Here is an 11,150-nt window from a genome sequence, read left to right as displayed (position 1 = left end):
AAAAAAAACGGTGGCGAACTTTCCCCATTCATATGACAGAGGAGGATGAGAGAGCATTCCTTAAGCAGGACGTATGCCAATTGTGCAAGTCACCATTCAAAGACGGGAGCGATAAACATAGACATCATGACCACGCCAGTCCTAATAACAATTTTATTGGGGCGTACTGTAGGCGGTGTAATTTATCATGCCGCGAACAAAAAACACATCTCCCTGTTTTTGCCCACAATTCGAGTTATGACTTAGGCCTCATCCTCAAGGATCTTAAAGATAAAGTCCAAATCAAAATCATGACGAAACAAGGACTAAAAATTCAGCGAATGTCTGTTGGGAATTTATTTTTTCTCGACTCTCTAGCCTTTCTAGGGTCTTCTTTGGATAGTTTAGCTTCTGAATATTTTAGGGATGGAAGGAAAGCACGATTAACGGAGGAAATGTTAAGCGGGATAAAGAATGAGGAACGTAGGGCTGAAATTATTCGGGGTAAATTACCTTTCTGCTATGACTATATAGACAATCTTTCAAAACTCGGGGAAAGGCAGTTACCCCCTCAATCAGCATTTTACAACAGGCTAAAGGGGTGTGATCTATCGGATGAGGAGTATAAACGCGCCCAGCGTGTTTGGACTATTGCCAAATGCCAAACTTTGAAAGATTTTCTCCTCCTATACCTCATTGTAGACACTAGCCTTTTAGGGGATATCCTCATTTGGTGGCGTGATATTCTTTATAGTAAGTATGGTCTTGATTTACCACACTATGTTTCACTTCCATCATACGCTTTCGACAGCTTTCTTAAAATGAGTAACATTGAGTTGGATCACGTCTATGACGAGGAATTGTATAATCTCGTCAGGCACAATGTGAGGGGGGGATTCACTTCCGTTGTGCGTCAGTCATTCACAGCCAACAACCGTGAAATAAATTCTTCTTTTAATCCGGACCAGCACCAAAGCTCTTACATTCTATATTTGGATTTCAACTCTCTATACGCAACAGTCATGACTAGAAACCTCCCCTCCGGTGGGATTCGTAAACTTTCCCATGAAGAAAAAGATATGTTTTTAGGAAGGGGTATTGAAAATGCTATCACAAATGAGGACAAGGGATACTGGCTCCTCGTCACTACAAAAGTACCTTCGGAAGAAGTTGCTAGAGCGACGGATGAACTCCCCCTATGCTTATCTCATGAAGAAGTAGCCTTTAGAAATCTATCTCCCTATTGTAAAAACGTGCTAGAGGAGGAAGGAGGACAGATGGGTGTAAAGTGCAAAAAACTTATGGCCACCCACCGTAGTAAAAAGGAGTATCTTATTTCCCTCCCCCTCCTACAGCTGTATATGGACTTAGGTCTGGAACTGGAAGCTGTTCATTCAATCTATGAATTCAGTCAAAGTGCTTACATGAACGATTTCATCAAAACTAACATCGAAGCGAGGACAGCGGCCACCTCATCAACAGAGAAAAAAGCTTTTAAGGCTATGAGTAACTGCGTCTTTGGGAAGACTTTACTGAACCCTTTGAAATACGCTGAAAAAAGTCGGGTTGTTACGAAGCCCGCGGTTTACTTAAAAGAGGCCCGTAACCCGCGGCTAAAATCATCCATTCGTTTGAGTGAAGACCGTGTTATCTGCACTTCTACCCTTCCGCAGGTTGCCATCAATATGCCTAATTATATAGGATTTGCCATTCTGGAAGCGGCCAAATTTGATCTCTATTATTTCTTTTATAAAATACTCAAGCGTAAGTATGGTGATAAAGTCAAACTCATTTACACTGACACAGATAGTTTCATTTTTGCTCTGGAAGTTCCCGACCTTAACTCGGAGTTTGCTCAAGAACCCCTGAAATCGTATATGGATTTTTCCAACTTCGATGAAGACCACCCTCTTTTTAATAATGAAAGAAAAGGCGAGTTGGGGCTTTTAAAATCGGAAACTGGTAGTACATTAATAGCAGAGGTGAAAGCGTTGAAACCTAAAATGTATTCTCTGTTACTAGCCAACCAGGAGCAGATTAACAGGGTAAAAGGTATTCCTCGCCACCTGCATTCTCGTATGAAGCATGAACAGTATTCCCAAATCCTGGAAGATCATCGGGTCAATTACGTCGCGGTACGTACAATTAGAAATGTTCAGGGGCAGATGAGTACCACCAAAGTAGAAAAGAAGTGTCTTTCAGCCTTTGACTCAAAACGTTTCCACGTAAGTCAATATAATTCTTACGCATACGGTCATCCGGATATTGTAGAGGAGGAGGATGAGCAAGTAGCGGGGGAGGTCCCCACCAACAACCCTCTCCCCAAATTAGTGGTACCGTCTTATTCTCCACCAGACCCACTTCCTCGCGTATATCAAAATTTGTGGAAAAAGAGAGAAGAAAAGGTTGGTGAGTACTTTCCTCTACCCGAAGGAAATCCATCTACATTGGGGTGAAAGGGTAAAACACGCTTCTCTCTCTCTCTCTCTCTCTCTCTCTCTCTCTCTCTCTCTCTCGCTACTTTCTTCCTACTGATGGAAATTCCACCGTAATGACGTAGAAGGGAAGGCACGGAAGGAATTTCGAAGAAAAAATAACACCTCATCGTATATAATTGCTAAGTTCGCTTTTCCCTTTGTAAATGTACTGTCAAGCGGGTTGCTACTTTTTATTAATGGGGGTATTCATTCCGCCGTACTTATATCATTGCATTTGGAGTAAAGGCGCAGTTAAATGCGGGAACTGTTAAAATGTACAAGTGTTTTAAAGAAGATGACTTGGACATTTTTAGGGAGCCGGCGCGTATTATTGTGTCGGGCTTCTCCAACTCGGGAAAATCTTTCTTGGTTGAACAACTTATATTAAAGTATGAAAGTAAGTTTACACACATTGTTATGTGTGGTGTGGATAGCCATACTTTGAAAACCCATCCAACAATTGGGGCAAAACTCTCCCTCTACGCCAATATCGTAGACCCGATGAGTGAGATAGATACGGAAGCTGGGGTCTACTCGATATTATACATCCTCGATGATGTTTTTCTCGAGGCTGTCCATGACAAAATTGTTGTAGACGTCTTTACTAAGGGACGACATAAAAATATCTCTGTTATTTTTATTACGCAAAATATGTTTTACGGTGGTAAATACGCCAGGAATATAAGTATAAATGCCTCGCATATGCTTTTGCTGAGAACTAGGGATATGTCTCAAGTTGAGTTATTAGGAAGGCAAATATTCGGTTCGTCTTTATCGAAAAAATTTGTGCATGTCTATAAAAAGGCTGTTATGGCTAAACCCTTTTCCCATTTGCTGGTAGATTTAAGTTTAAATACTCCTAGCGAACTCCAGTTGAGAACAAATATAGCAGGGAGTTCCTCGTGTGAGGTAGTTTTTGGAGAATGGGAGACGTAAAGAGAAAGATTTTGGAAACCGTATATGAAAACTATTCACACCCATCAAGCTTGGGGGGTGTAAAATCCATCTATAAAGCCGCTAGAGCTCTGAACCCGGGAATTACCTTAAGTAATGTAAAAGACTATTTGGCGACGAAAGATGCTCATACATTGCATGCACTCACAAGAAAACACTTCCCGAGACGTCAAATGGTATCTCCAGCTCCTAGAGTTATTATCAGTTGCGATCTCGCGGATATGCGACGTTTATCTAAATTTAACAAGGGCGTAAACTATCTTCTTATTTGCATAGATATCTTCTCCCGCTACCTCAAGATTGTTCCTCTCAGAAACAAGAAAGCACAGACTCTGTTAAAAGGCTTAATATCGATCCTTTCCTTACCCGAATTTCTGGGGGTTAGTCGCCTTCTTACCGACCGCGGGTCAGAATTTTATAACAAACTTACATCTAAGTATCTGGAAGAAAAAAATATAAAACTCTACAGCGTCTCCTCTTATGAAATCAAAGCCGCCATTGCCGAGCGTGTTATACGTACGCTAAAGCAAAAGATATATAAGCATTTAACTCTGCGAAATACTCTCGTCTATGTTGACGTCCTCCCCCAACTTGTAAAAAACTATAATAGATCCCCGCACCGAGGATTGGGAGGGGGGCTGACTCCCCTCGAAGTCCATAGATATACCGACCCAGAAATCATTACGCAACAATTTCGGAAAATGTATAAAGCAAGCGTGTTTAAACCCCAACAAAATAGTAATGCACTAGACGTGGGTCAGTCTGTGCGTATTGCGAGTGAGCTCCGACGGTCTGTATTCCATCGCGGGTATAAAATACAAAATACGCTAGAAATATTCAAAATTAGAAGCGTAGACAAGAGTCAGGCCCCATTGACTTATTATCTGGAAGATCTTGCCGGTGAGAAAATTGAAGGAGTTTTTTATAGAGCGGAACTAATACCCACGGCTATACCAGAAACTTTCCCTATAGATATTATCAGAAGGAAAGTCGTGAAGGGAAAAGTCAAGTATCTCGTATCATGGAGAGGATACCCACAAAGTTTTAACTCGTGGATACATAGTAAGGATGTTGAAAGGCTAGTCGGGAAAACTCGGAAATGAAATCCCACATACACAAACATGCTGATTTTCTTCTCTTCTTAAATAACCTCCCCACCAGAAAAAGGTCTGAATTAATTCCTTTACTGAAGAGGACCCATCTTGATTGCTTATCGGAGATCTTTTCCAACTTTTTAAAGGAAAATCTGACTCGAGATAGTAAATCAGTAGAAAAGGTGAAGAAATATAGGAATGAAATAAGGACAGTAGCCCGGAAAAAGACACCGCTTAAAGAGAAAAGAAAAATTTTATCATCACAGAGAGGGGGTGCTATACTTTCAGTACTTCTGCCTTTAGCAGCGAGTCTAATTGGGGGTTTGCTAGGAAGATGAAAGAGTATTGCCTAATACCGAGGAAGACGGCGGAAGGATTTAGTCTCCACCAAGACAGTGGGGAAAGTAGAGTTCAAAACTCTAAACAAAATGTAGAGGAGAATGGAAAGGGGGATAAGCAGCAAGGGGGGGGGAGGAGGAGATAATAGTGATTTACTACGTAATCTATTGCAAATGATACAAGCGATGAAGTCCAAGTTTGAAAGTAAGCCAAAGAAAAGAAGACGTAAAGGGGTAGGGGAAAAACTAAAACGTGAGGCCGATCCTCTCCCCCTCCCTAAACAGGTAGTGTACAGCAATCCCCCTCTCGACCATCTGATAGATATGCAACTAACACCCACCAACAGAAGGCACGCCCTTGCTTTTCTCAAGTTTTTTGAAGGACGGAATGACTTCCAGTGGGATGATAGGGGAAATTTGAGAAAACCCATCGATCGTTTAAATGTAATGGTAGTGTTAAAGAAATTGATTCAACAAGCGGGGGCTATAGAGGAAGAGGACCTGCCTTTTTATAAAATCCTGTTGGATACAGCGGGAATTCCTTATTCATATATAAAGAATGCAAAAGCTCGGCTGCAAATTTATGGAAGTAAGGTGAAAATTGGGAAAGGTAGTCGAAAACGCAAGGAAACTAAAAGAAAAGAATTAAAAGACAAACTGCGTTGGGTTCCTTATTAGAAATTACAGTCTGGTGTAGATGGGTGTGCTAACATGTTGCACCATCCGAAATACGTGTGCTAACATGTAGCACCACCCGTAATAGGAAACGGTAGGGGGATTGGGGTGTCTATGACTGCGGTGATGTGCGGAGATTGACGCCGCAACTTTTCAGTCTACATCAGGACCTCCTCAGAATGCAGTACTCCCCTCTCAAACTCTCCATCACATCCTTTACGGACAGGGTCCTAAAGAGGGGCGATGTCTGCTTGGTAGTGGGTGGGAATTCTATAGCCGTTGAGTCATACGGCCTAGCTGGAGAGACGTATAAAGCCTACCCATACGGTGATATTGTGAGTAGTAGAAGACGTCTTTTTAATTTGTCCCGCTGCGTTCGTGACGATCGACATCCCGTCGGAAGTGCCATCCTGAGGAAACCCCCGAGTTTCCCCACGGCGAGCGTACCATACGTAGCCACCCTAATTACCCAGTTCAACTATGGGTACTCATACGACAACGATAGTGATGGGAAGCTTCGATCGTATGTGGAAACTTCAAAAGATACTCATTTTGCCGTAAATCTACAAAATGATACTACCGAGGCCCGCATTTTCAACTTTAAGAGGTGTCTAAACGAACTGGAAGTATGTGCCATGGAAAAAAAAAAATGATAGTATAAAAATTTTCGCTGTACCTATTGGAATTGGGCGGTCTGGTCGTGCTGATTCAATATGGATGCAGTACTATTTGCCCGAGTTGGAGAATTCAGCGAGGAGGATGGCTGGAAGTGGTAAACAGCTTATTTTATTAGCCACTGAAAAATGCACGTTACCCACAGAATTGGGAAACCTGGAAAGGTTTTCACTCGCGGCGCCGAAGGATTTACCCGCTATTGTCCCTATTTGATTATTTTCAATGTTATTTTGTATTTCACTGAAAAAAGTTATAGGGTGTATTATTTTTCGCTTTTAAGTTTGACTAGATATACTCTCCATTCTGTGAATAAGGTGATTTTCCTTTTCTCGTATTCTTCTTTAAAAAATAGTAATAAAGTAGACCATTTTGTTTTATGTTTTGGGTGATGTAATTCTCATCTGCGAATGAGAATAATCCAGTAGGTGCATTTGAACTTTTAAGTTTGGCGTAATGTACTCATTCTGCGAATGTGTGGATTTCATTTTTCTTATATTTTGTTTCTCTCTCTTTAAAAAGAAAAAAATATCCTGTATTTTATGTTATGTAATCCCTTTCAGCGTCAGGGAGTAATTATGTAAGTGTCTTTGAACTCTTAAGTTTGGCGTAATATACCCTTTCTGTGAATGAGGTGATTTTTTCATTTCAGATATTTTACCTGTCAAAAAAATAGTTATAAACTGTGTCATGCTGTACTTTTATCTTTGGGTTATGTCATCCCCATTCGGGGGTAATTATGTAATAGTGACTTCATTAATAAAAAGTCGTACTGTCTTTTGGTTTAAATATACCCAACACAAGTAGAATACTTTCAGTCATTTCTTAGCCACAATGGGTGGCGAAAGCCATATCGTAACACTGACCTCTCTGGGTAATAGGGATATCTTCCCTGAAAATAATGCAGGTAACTTTACAAATAAGCTTCAGAATAGTATAAATTTAGATCATAATTTGGAGCATGAAGTAGCACTCATCAATATTCATTACCCAAATGAAATATATGGCCTCGTCAGTGGTGAGGTTGATTCCGGAATAGAAATAATTATTACAAAGGTACGGATATCCATAGGGGGTGAGCCTACTATTACGTCACGTACAGAGGAAACCTACAAGCCTAGATTAAGCATTCTATCCACTGATGCTGGCTATATGGTATCCAGTATAAATGAAGACATAACATACGCTTTGAAAAACGTCCTACCGATCGAATTTTATAAGGAAAATATACCCGCGACAGGTCTATTAGAATATGACTATCAAAGAGGGAGAGTTCTACTCAAGTTCACAAAGAGACAGGAAACAAGAGAGGGAATTTATCGAAAAGGTCCCATTCAGGCCGTAAAATTAAAATTTGGAAAAAGAATTGGAGCTACTTTGGGTTTTAATACAGACAAACCATATCAAATTTTTGAAACCACCGCAGGGGAACCCATGATTAAGACGCATAATCTGCTGGCACCTTTCCCTCCCTCCCCAACATCCGGGGTAGATTTTGTTCTTGTTTATTCAGATATTGTTGAAAGATCTTATTTCGGGGGCAAGAAAGTTAATATATTAGACAGCTTTAGTATGTGGGGTAGTAAAACGAGGGGGTATCATAATTACGTGTATTACCCCTTAGGGACAAAGGAATTGGATGCAATATCAATCCGCTTGACTGATCAAGAAGGACGAGCAATACACTTTCGTGAGGATAGTAGCACTATATGCATTCTTCATATTAGACCGAAACAGAAAACAATATAAAAGCAAGTACCCAAGCACTTGGGTTTATTCTGGAGCGGGGCATCATGAGGGTTACGTTTATCCCTCCCTCTCCCGAGGAGTTCAGTATCATATTTACTAGTGACCCCATAAAACTTCAACGGGGAGGGTCTCTAGGGGATATTGAGATATTTAGAGCCCCCAGGCGTTCGCAACAGGGTGGTGGAATTTTTAGCCTATTAGCTGGGCTGGCTAAAAGAGTCGCACCCTTTGTAGCAAAAGCCGTCTTACCATCGGCCCTAGAATTTGGTCAAAATGTTATAGGTGATTTACAGCAGGGAACAAAAGATTTCAGGTCTAGTCTTAAACAAAGGGGGTAGAAGCGCTAAAATCGACTGGGAGACGCATCGTTACTGGCCGGGGAAAGAAAAGGAAAAAAGTTAAAAGAAATGGCAAGAGAAGAGTAAATAAAAAGAAAATCCATCGTAGGAATTTAGGATATAAAGACGTGTTTAGCGCGATGTAATTTAGTTCCAGTAAATAAGTGCGTGAGCAAAGACATTAACAATGGCATCTGCTGCTCCGAGAATTGCTGGTCATGTGGGGAATGAATTACCAACATCCCATTTTACCGCTGGCGTCGTAGACAGTTTTCCGAGACCCAACCGGATGAGGATAGTAGAGACATCAGTCACTGATCGACAGACGTCTTTTATTCTCCCTACTAATCTTACCTCGGGAGGAGCTATCACTGATCGCTATCTCGAATTTCGTATCAATGGCATAGAAGGAACTCTAATTGATTTAGCGAGTCTAGCTATAGAACTTCATTTAAAAGTCACGGCCCCAGATGGAAGTGCGTTAGGTGATGCTACAGACGTTATCTTCGTCAATGCTTTGGCGAATACAATCTTTAAGTCAACCCAGGTTTATATCGGTGAAAGACTTGTAGAATCAAATCCCCATTTCAATTACTGGTCTTTTATAAAGTTATTAACTACTGCTAAATCCCACACTGTGAAAACAATTGGGCGTCTTGGTTATCTTTTCCAGGATTACAAGGGGACTTCCATTTCAAATGTACTTCCGCCTGATTATTTTACAAAATTGAACAAAATGGAAAAGGAGTGGGTGACTAAGGGAAAAAGAGAAGGACTTCATATCATTCACCCGCTTATGCTCGATGTTGCCTCAGTAGATGAATATTTGATGGATAATATCGACGTTCGTATCAAGTTGGAATTAGCTCCGAATGCGTGGTTCATTAATTCCACTGCAACTATCGACGAATTTAAATTTAATCTCCAAGAAGCTAGACTACACGTTGATAAAGTCATCCCGAGACCACCGGCTTTACTCGCACTCCATCGAGCACTTTCGAATCCTAATAGTTCCGTGGAAACTGTCTTTAATAAAACACTTTACAGGACGTACGCATTGGCTCCTAATCAGACTCAGGCAACGTTGGATTTACCTTTCAATAAGGTCATACCTGAAAAATTATACCTGACCATTGTTAATATGGAGAGCTTTAATGGAGTATTGAATAGAAACCCTATTTATTTCGGACATAATAATTTAAGTCATATAGGAGTAACGCTAAATGGTTCCACTTTATACGACATAAGGTCACAATTCCCAGAAAATTATTCCCATCTTTACTACGAGACATTAAAATCTTTAGGGTTAACTTATGACCACCTAATTCATTTTGATTGTTACGATCGTGGACGGACTGTAATTGCTTTCAACTTCAAACCCGAAATTGCATTAATGGATACTCTGGAGGTAGAGAAAAATGGGGACTTGCGGATTAATTTAACGTTTGATCAGCAGATTAACGAAAATAGGCTTATTTTATTGTTTGGAGAAACCCAGGGAGTTATAACTATTGATCAAAACCGGAATGTATATTGCGACGTCAGGGCGTAAGACATGAAAGTTTTCCTACGGATTCTTTCAGCATAAATACACAGCCTGTAATAAATGAACACCCATTAATGAATGGTTTCCTAAAAGAAGGTAAAAATATCCGCTGTTTTCATGAAGGATAATTTTACAGGGAGTTTTTCCTAATAATAGCAAAACGTTGTTACAGGTATTTTAGAATAAGTGTGTGTGTGTGTGTGTGTGTGTGTGTGTGTGTGTGTGTGTTTAAGAGGGTAGGGGGGTGTTGGGAGTCCACTGCCCCGCTTTCCATATCGTTATTTGGTGAAAATATATTAACGGGGAGGGGTAAAATGACCAAGTAGTCGTACCCCGGAAGTGGTATGGGTGAGGTGTAAGATGAATACCAGAGATATAGAATTTGCTTTGAGGAATAAACTCGGGAATGAAGCACACTTTTATGGATGCGTATCCAGTGACCATTTGGCTGGGTTCGAGATACCCTTGACGAGACCTAAGTCAATTATACTTATTGCAAATACACTTGCTTCTCACCAACATCGTAAAGTGGGTCACTGGGTTGTTTTTATTATCCAGAAGTCCCCATTTCAAAACATCATCTTTTACGACCCTTTAGGTATGCGGCCTGAAGAACATTCGACGTATTTCACCGAATTTTTACGAAGACATTCCACCATGAAGTGCTTTGCCAATGTTATGCGAGTGCAAAATTACAATTCGTCTCTGTGCGCGTTCCACTGCTTATATTTCACCCACAGTGTAACTTTAAACGGGGTGTGTGGAGCCATTAGGAAACTGAGGGAACATTTATCACCATCCAATTTAAAGGAAAATGATGTCACTGTATTACTTTATTATCTTTTACATCTTAACAGTCGTCCATGTATGTATATCTGGCGTCACACCAAGCCAGAATTATCAATGGAGATTTGTGAGTTGGTAAAACGACGTAAATAAAGCCGATCCGCTTTAGTTATCTATTTTCAAAATATCCTGTATGGTTATTTTACTGAAATGTTTCCTAATAATAAACTTATATTAAGTAGTATGTGTTTCTTTTATTATCCTCCCACGTATTTTGGTGTGTGTGTATGAACTCATCTTAGACCCTATCCCAAAATATTTTGCTTTTGTTTTATTATTATTATTATTATTATTATTATTATTATTATTATTATTATTATTATTATTATTAATAAACAAATATTAAGTACTATGTGTTTTATTACACCTTCTCTGTAGAAAGAGAGAGAGAGAGAGCTTTGCCTAATGTTTAAGATTACGCGTCTGGGGCAAGTTGGAACAGGTGCTTAGCCCCATCACGGCTTAGCCCTTTGACTCGGGTG

This window comes from Palaemon carinicauda, chromosome 6 (assembly GCF_036898095.1).
Source record: "Palaemon carinicauda isolate YSFRI2023 chromosome 6, ASM3689809v2, whole genome shotgun sequence".
Lineage (NCBI taxonomy): Eukaryota > Metazoa > Arthropoda > Malacostraca > Decapoda > Palaemonidae > Palaemon > Palaemon carinicauda.
This window is presented reverse-complemented; position numbering follows the sequence as displayed.